This window comes from Hermetia illucens, chromosome 3 (assembly GCF_905115235.1).
Source record: "Hermetia illucens chromosome 3, iHerIll2.2.curated.20191125, whole genome shotgun sequence".
Taxonomy (NCBI): domain Eukaryota; kingdom Metazoa; phylum Arthropoda; class Insecta; order Diptera; family Stratiomyidae; genus Hermetia; species Hermetia illucens.
In genome coordinates, this window is record NC_051851.1 from 178,273,799 (window position 1) to 178,282,076 (window position 8,278).

General features: G+C 40.6%; 1 non-coding gene across 1 annotated transcript; it reads right to left on the reverse strand.

Annotated features, from left to right (window-relative positions):
* Window positions 1-8,206: 8,206 nt before the first annotated feature.
* Window positions 8,207-8,278, reverse strand: Trnae-uuc. Its single transcript has one exon. It is a non-coding gene; the product is annotated as a tRNA-Glu (tRNA).

Genomic DNA, 8,278 nt, shown 5'->3' on the forward strand with positions numbered 1-8,278 from the left:
AAAGAACAGGCGCAAACTATATGCAAAACTGTTCAGTCGAATCAGCAACCAAAATCAAGGGATCAAATTTTTTTTTTTAGGATGAACCAATTGACCAAAGCTGAATGTCATTACAAAGTAATTGAAGTAGCTTTAACTCCTACTGGCAAGCTGTCCAGAGCTAGTAGACTTAGAACTGTCCATTCCAGTGAAACTCCTTCACCCCGTTTATCCGCAACGGTTTATTTATTCGATAGAATCTTTATTACGTTTAGGTTTGTCGAAAGGGAGTGGAAAGGAGGCGGGGGTTTCCCCCAGGCCCAGGGATTTCTCGGGGGCCTGGAATGGAAATTTTAGTGAAAAAAGGAAAGATGAGGTGGCTTATCTAATCTTCACCCCGGTTCAGATTTTCGCCCTACGGCCCTGACTATGCTCTTTCGATAATTCATTCCCGTAGCTGAAAGCAAAATAATAATTGAAATTAACTACGGTTGCCACAAAATGATTGGTTTATTTGATAACAGTTACAAACCTTCACCCTCATTCATCGGCCCTGTATGCCGGGGTCCAAAAAAATTATGAATTCTCCTTTGCAGGACACCGGTTACCGTTTTTACAATTACAACTAAATGTCTCCAGCATGCAGTCAAGAGGCCATCGTATGCCAGAAAGGTTAATGTCCTTTATTATTATCATTATACCCGCATGTTGATTATAGCAATGTTGCTTCTGTTTACCTTGACATCGTAACTTAGTCCAATATTCTTTGAGTTATAGCTGGTGGTATAGGGTGGTCAAAGCGTAGGATAGGTCTCAAGGCGAAATGTGAATTGATACCTATGATGGAGCATAAAACCTGGGAAACGCCTGCTGAACCAACACCAACAGCTCTACCACCAACTCTATTTTCATCTCTACCTTCACGTGGTGACCGCTGGGAGTTCTTTCTTAAAGAAAACCTACAGACGGAGAAGGATGAAGCCTCTGACTGGATTTACAACACAACAACGAAGCCGGCAACGAAAACGGAATAACGATTTGCGCATTTGTTCATGAAACCTGCGTTCCCTGTACAGATCGAATGCTGCTGAGCAGCCAGCTGACACCCCGTCCCAACATAAGTCTGATGTAACAGTCTTACAAGAGATACTCTGGACAGCAGAGATTTATCACGAACTCCGTCGAGCGGAGAAATGACTTCAAAGGCGAAAAAAGGAAATCTGGGAGAACCAACAAGTCTGTGAACTCGAAAAGTACAGAGAGCAATCGCATTAGGCGCAGAAGTTTTACTAACAAGTCAGTAGAATGAAACCTTATATACTTGGATGCTCATCCTGCCAAGTCAAAGATTTCGGGCTGAATGGGTATATCTGAGTATTTTCATGAATTGATCCACAACCAGAACATCGACGAGTTGGAAGAGAGGAAAGGGTATGCATTGACCAAACGAGCAATGTGTAATTGGAAAATAGCAAAATGGAAAGGAAAGTGGAACCCGATGAACTCGAGTCTATCCTAAGAAAAGAAACTACCAAAGTTGCAATAGTGACTTAAGGTAATTCTTCTGAATGAATTGACATACCAACCATTGCATTGGTGAACGCAACTCAGCAGAGTAAAATTAGCTAGGATTGCATTTCTTACATTCAAATTAGGCTGCGGATTGTCATAACTAGCTAGAATTCCAGTATTCAATTTGAGGCGTGGTGCTCACAAAATTTTATCATAGTCGTGTTGTTAGTATTTCTCAACAACTATCTAAGAACAACGCAGGTTACTAGGGCCAGGGTAAATCCCCAGCAAGGTGCTATTAAGGGGAATAAACTATGATATTCCTTACTTTGCAAAAACCAGGAAATTCCATATCGAGGCCTTAAGATGGCAACTAAGGAGTAAAATAAATGGGGTAGACCGTGTACTACCTAGTATATGAAGAAAAACTATGGAGAAATAATTGAACATAAGCGTCAATCTGCGAAAAGATTATATCCAAGGGACATAGGAGTACCATGATTCTCCTTTCTGCCAGCCAGAGCTTCACTCGGAGGGTATGCACCCCTAAAGGGACTATCAAGTCGATAATAACCGGAGATAAAATCGGCTTGGCTACAAACTTCTTCTCTACATATAAGTATCCGGGACCAGTTGGCATAATGCCATTCATGCTATAGATGCAGAAAGAAAGAGTTGTGCCGTGGCTTGTCGAGATCGCTTTGGGATGCGTAACACACTCTTGGAGACGCTGACGCTTGTTTTTCATACCGAAAGCGGGCAGATGTGGCCATTAGTCCGCCAAGGACTTTCGACCAATCATTTTCACCTCTTTCTTGCTAAAGATACTAGAGCGCATCCTGGACATCCACTTAAGGACGATTAAGTTCCAGTATGCCTATCGCAAATCCACGGAAACCGCTCACCACGAGGTAATTAGCACGGCTGAACGGTCACTGTAGTACCAGCAGTATACCCCAGCTGCCTTCCTGGATATAAAGGCATTCAACAATGTTAGTACCAATGGAATCAACGAAGCCTTAACCAGCTTGGATTTGAGGGGTATTTTTTTTGCATTGGATAATATCCATGCTAAGAATTAGGATAATCCAGTCTGATCTGGAAGGTAAACAATAGCTGTCAGCGGATGTACGTCCAGTATGGCGCTATCTCTTCAGTGTCCCTGGTTGATAGTTATGGACGAGATTCTAGGCATATTGGACAAGACTGGACTGAAAATGGTGGCGTACGCCGACGACTTGGTGATTATGGTGTCAGGGATGAGTGAAATAATGGAAGATGTGCCTGTGGGACGCAAGATGCGGAGTCGGCATAAATCCAATCAAAACGGATGTGATTCTATTCACCACCAAGACAAGAATACCCTAATTCCACCTGCTGCAGTTAAGTGTACAAAGCATGGTTCCTTTTATCAATGTAAAGTATATGGGTGCTATCCTGGATTCATAGCTAAATTGGAGATTGACAATAGGATTAAGACCTCCATAGTCTTCTATTCCGCAAATGACTCTTTGAAGTAAATGGAGTCTCCGGCCGTGGATGTTTTTCTGGATGTATACAGCTGTAGTACGTCTCATCCAAACGTATCGTTCCATTTTGTAGTGCTGAGCAAAACAAAGCTTAATATAATTTTTAAAAAAAAAACGCGTGTGGCAGCTTTGCAGTCCGTCTGGCAGGTGCTGTCCATGTATTCCTGCACCTCCTCTTCCTAGACTCCACATTAAATGCTATAGCGTAACGTGCAGTGAGTCCAGATGTGAGACAGTGAAGTCCTAGTCGCATCCTGGATGAAGGACCACGAGAAATCTAGGCATTTCACACCAACTACACCACACGCAAGCTGAACTTCACGAGGAAATTTGTTGTGGACTGTTTGACTCTGAATTGGTTGAAGAATTCAGGATGGAACATCGGCGACATTTTGTAAGGTTATGACACAGTATTCTTCCAAAAATTTTGTGGTTGATCGGTTCGGATCGCAGGGCACAGGCGATTTCATTAGACACTGCATGATTGAAGGCAGCTACAGATGGTATTTTGTCTCTTTACGTTTAATTCAAAATCCTACAAGGGTATGAATTATATTGTTCGAGATCTTGGCTAGTTCCAGCAAAGACAACCACTTTTTGTTTACTCAATCAAGTGAATGGCATATTTGAGGAGCAACTCACTTCTTCGGTTTAGTGCACGGACCATAATTTCTCGGGGATGTACTCAATACTTTTCAAAAAATGTTGTGATTGATCAGTTTCGGTCGCAGGACAGAGGCGATCTCATCAGATGCTACTTCGCACCTCTAACCAAGTATTCTTCACTGACGGATTAAGATGGTCTGTCGGTTCAGTGCGGAAGAGTGGTTATCCGAGTCGTATGGTCTTCCAGGATTCGCCAGTGCAGTATTGTCGACGGCCATAGTTTGTCACCCCGGCTAGCGATTGTTAGGTGCGCCTCAGATGGCAAAGGCTCACCACCTGTGCCAAGTCAAACAAACAAAACTCGTTCGTGACAGCTCTTACACCAAACGTGCGCAAATGCATACAAGATGCAGACCGCCGTCTGTATAGACACTGGTATATAGAGAAGAAAATTGAGAAATCCCCAGGCGCTTCCTTTACGATTTCCCAGGTATACCTAGAGCCAGGCTACGGACACTAGGGAAACGTTTTTTTGAGGGGCCCTGAGAGATTTCTAGCTGCTTTGCGCCGTGAATATTACGGCCTGTCTCCAAAAATCTAAACCGGATAGATTCTGCCCACTTGTTCTTATTGCAGCAATTATGGTTTTAGGAGTTTATGACACAAAGACGGCACACTACACCGCTGATTGGGCTCCTCGGAGTGCCACTGGTACCTACCCTTGACCGGAACAGACTATTTAGTTCGTCCTTTAATGCGCTCAAGAAAAGCTACATTAAAAAAGCAGATCCGATGTTTATAAGACCCTACATTAAGACATTTTGTGGTGATGATGATGCCGTAAAAGAAGATATCTAAGAAAGTATTCAAAAGGTGAGCCTAACCGTCCGAAAGGAAGGCCATGAGCGTCTTGAGGAAACAGTATTGACAGGGATGTCGCTAAATTATACCAACTCGAGGACGCGGTCGTAAATTGAGCATATTGGAAATGATATTTAAAAGGGGGTATTTATAGACTCCATCCAGGGTACAAGTAAGTATTTGGTATTTGGTAAGCATAACCACAAAAGTATTCAGTTAACTATAGCGAGTCCTCTTTCACATTGCATCGCGGAAAAACAACCTTCAGCAATTCAATTTTCAGTTGCAGAAGGTATCAAAATTAGTGAAATACAAGAAAAAATGGAGAAAGCGTGCGGAAACAACTGTTTGAACCGCTGGCTGGAGAGGCGGAAAATATGTAGAATAATTTTAAAACGACAGTGTAAGTGCCTGGGAACAGCAATGAAGTGGACGATCGATTGAAGCTAGAACTTTCTCCCTCAAATACTGAATTAATGCTTAAACTCACCATTTTGAGCCGTAGACTAAGCAGCAGAGCCTTGAGTAAAAGCATGCAGAAATTCAAGTCCCAATTCTGAGTGAAATTATGCAGTGTTTCTAACAATTAATTATCTGAAATAATAAAAACTTGTTGTTTCTTTTTCATTGGTGTGAATATCTATTCTTGCAAATACCGATATTTCGGGAACCACTTATTCCCCCCATTATCTAACTTGTTAGCATTGATGAAGGGAACAAGTGGTTCCCGAAATATCGGTATCTACAGGAATAAATATTCACACCAACGAAAAAGAAACAACAAGTTTTTATTATTTCACAAGTCCCAATTGTCTGCATCTAAATTCATGCTTCCCTTATTCTGAGATTTGCAGAATCTAGTATTACAATAAGGTGCTGACAAACGAGTTGATGTATTCATCCCAGTTTACTTAAGAAATACTTCAAAATTTGTGGTGGGAAATCCTTCTATATCTCTCTTCCAACTGGACCTCGTCCCGTGGGACTTTCATTGTTTCGACGACCCTTTGAAAGGGCGACATTTTGAACTAAATGAAAAAATCAAAAAGTAAGTTCAATGTGGCTTCAACAGATGTTTCATAATAATTCCTTAGTAAAGAATTGAATTCCAATAACACCGATATTTCGGGAACAACTCATCTCCTTCATCAGGGCTTTTGCCGACACCCCAGCATTGATTTGCTAGCGAAGGGAAAAGGTATCACTAGTTTTTTTTTAAATATGTTGGTCATTAGAAAGACGTACATAAACGTTATGTGACATGGCTTACATAAAGCGCCCTAAAACGGAGCTGCAAAGAAGTTTCTTCCTGATTAGATCTGCGGGTATATTATATGTAGATAGCACAGACATATGTGACCAGTATCGCTGAGCACTATCACGAAATTCAATTGCAAACTTTCAATAACCAGTTGAAAGCTGTGAAAATATTTTTATTGCAATATAAAATTGTTGATCGGTTGATAATACCCCCGGTACACTCAACACAATCTTGGATATATCAAACACGGCATCAAAGTAAAATTCCTACAATTACACGTCACCCTTTCACCCTTGCAGAAATTACAGTATATCCCTATGGCCGCCCTCCACTTAAGCGAATAATCAAATTTTAACCGTGATCCTGAATCAGATAAAGGGGTGGATAATTGAGCATTGATTGAAGTGTAAAGATAAGTGACTCATAGACCATTTCATCTTCAAGCAAGGACTGCTTATAAATTATCGAGTTAAATGCTATTATCGTCAATAATACGCAGAGAATCAAATCAATGCTTCGGCGACAAGATGTCTATCAAAAGGTCACAATCGAGCAAAGACAACAATTTGTTCTATAAAATGTAATTTTCAGCGCAATAATTACGTCCTTTCAGTCACTGCCTCAAATGCTCAACTGCATCCTTGCACTCTTTGACGTGTGCCTAATCCAAGTCCTGGCTTAGTAAATTATACAGAACCAGGTCGTAATCAAATGTACGAGAAAAGGTATTGAATTACATGCGTTCTATTTGTAGTGAGCGGTAACGAGGATTATGACTTCGAATTGTTCGTCCTGACAAGGAAACTGGATGTAAACAAAGAGGTGGCAACTGTAGATAAAAAACTATGTTGATAGACGGTGCATGTTGGGGTACGACCAGCACGCGGATGAGAGGATAACAGTCAAAATCTTTAAGCCAAATTGCAATAATTAATCCTTTAACGCTGGCAGTTATTTTTAGTAATTGGGAGAGGATTGGGTATTATAGCCCCAAAGAGTGGATTGGTTTACTTTTTAAGCGGTTTCTGCTTGGCCAATTATGTAAAAAATACAAAATTATGAGACAATCTTTAGAAGTTCTTCTATTTCCAAACCATGATATGCCAGCATATAAAAATGCATAAAGCTTTGGAGAACGACAGGATGCATATGTCTAAACGGTCCCATCAGGCAGCTAAATTAAGGATTTAGTGCATAAAAGCCGATTTCTTTCAAGGACAATACACACGGGACAAACTGACGTTAAGATGATCGCTCGCTAATTGGACGACATCATCATTTTCTTCGAAGTGCTTGACGCCCCCATCACATGCAATTTAACACCATCCTTGCCTTAGATCCTACAAGGACATATTCGTTGTTGTAATTGTGGCCCTGCTACCGTTGCCATTCATTGTTTTCCATCGCTTTGTTCACAGGAAACAAATGTGAGCCGGTAATGCATCATATTGCTGTCATCCTGTCTTCAGTATTTCAATAACATGACGTAAGGACTTCTAGAGTTGATTCCAAGAATATATTCTGTGTGTGTATAATATTTCGTAAGAAGGACAGGAAGAGTATTTTTACTCCAGCAAATAGGAATGGATCTTTTGCGGTAATGAATATGATGCGAAACCGGTAATGATGCGATTGACTTCCCCCTTGAACTACGTAAGTGCATCAAGTGGCATCCGCCGTCGCCTTTTAGGATGATGCCTTCATTGTTATGGTCTTGAGAATATCCATGGATATCCACTAAGTTTTGGGAAAGGTAATAGATAAAGTATAAGGAAACGACAGTAAAAGTCTTCAGATATCATCGAATGAATGAAAATGAACGAGTGCGTGTGCTTACACATAATTGTGACAATTTGCATATGAAAATTCTATGTCGGAAGGATATTCATGTACTTTACAGGATAATACAAAGTATACAAACTTTATCAAATTACGAACAAGGAATGGATTAATTCTAAGAACAACAGGAATATATATCCTATTTGTTCAACTTCTTTTTCTGCACTTGGACAGAAAACCAATTTTCGCTGTCAAAAATAGTTTTTCGATGTCATGGCCACAGCGATTCGCACTTGCGTGCGCCCGGTATGCAAGTTGCTCGGTCTGCTACAGTTTCACGAAATTACAGCCCATTTCACATGGTGTTATTCACAGCCAATATCTTCGTTAAATGCTTGAAGTGGCCGAAAAGATATGATATTGTTATGTTTTTCACCGGAAGCTCAAAAGCCTTTCCTCTGTCAAACTAGGCAAAAAAAACTTAGCAAGTTTGTTACAAAACTTGATTCAAATACGAAACTTAATAGTCTGCAAAAATCTAGAGAAAAGAAAATATTCATTCGAACCTTTTCTAAAAATAATTACCATTAAATTTCTTCGCCATCTGACATGCATAGGTAAGTAGTAAAATAAAGTTGATACTATAATACATTCACAACGACAAAAATAAAAAAGGTATTTCCCATACCGGGAATCGAACCCGGGCCTTCTGGGTGAAAGCCAGATATCCTAGCCACTAGACCATATGGGA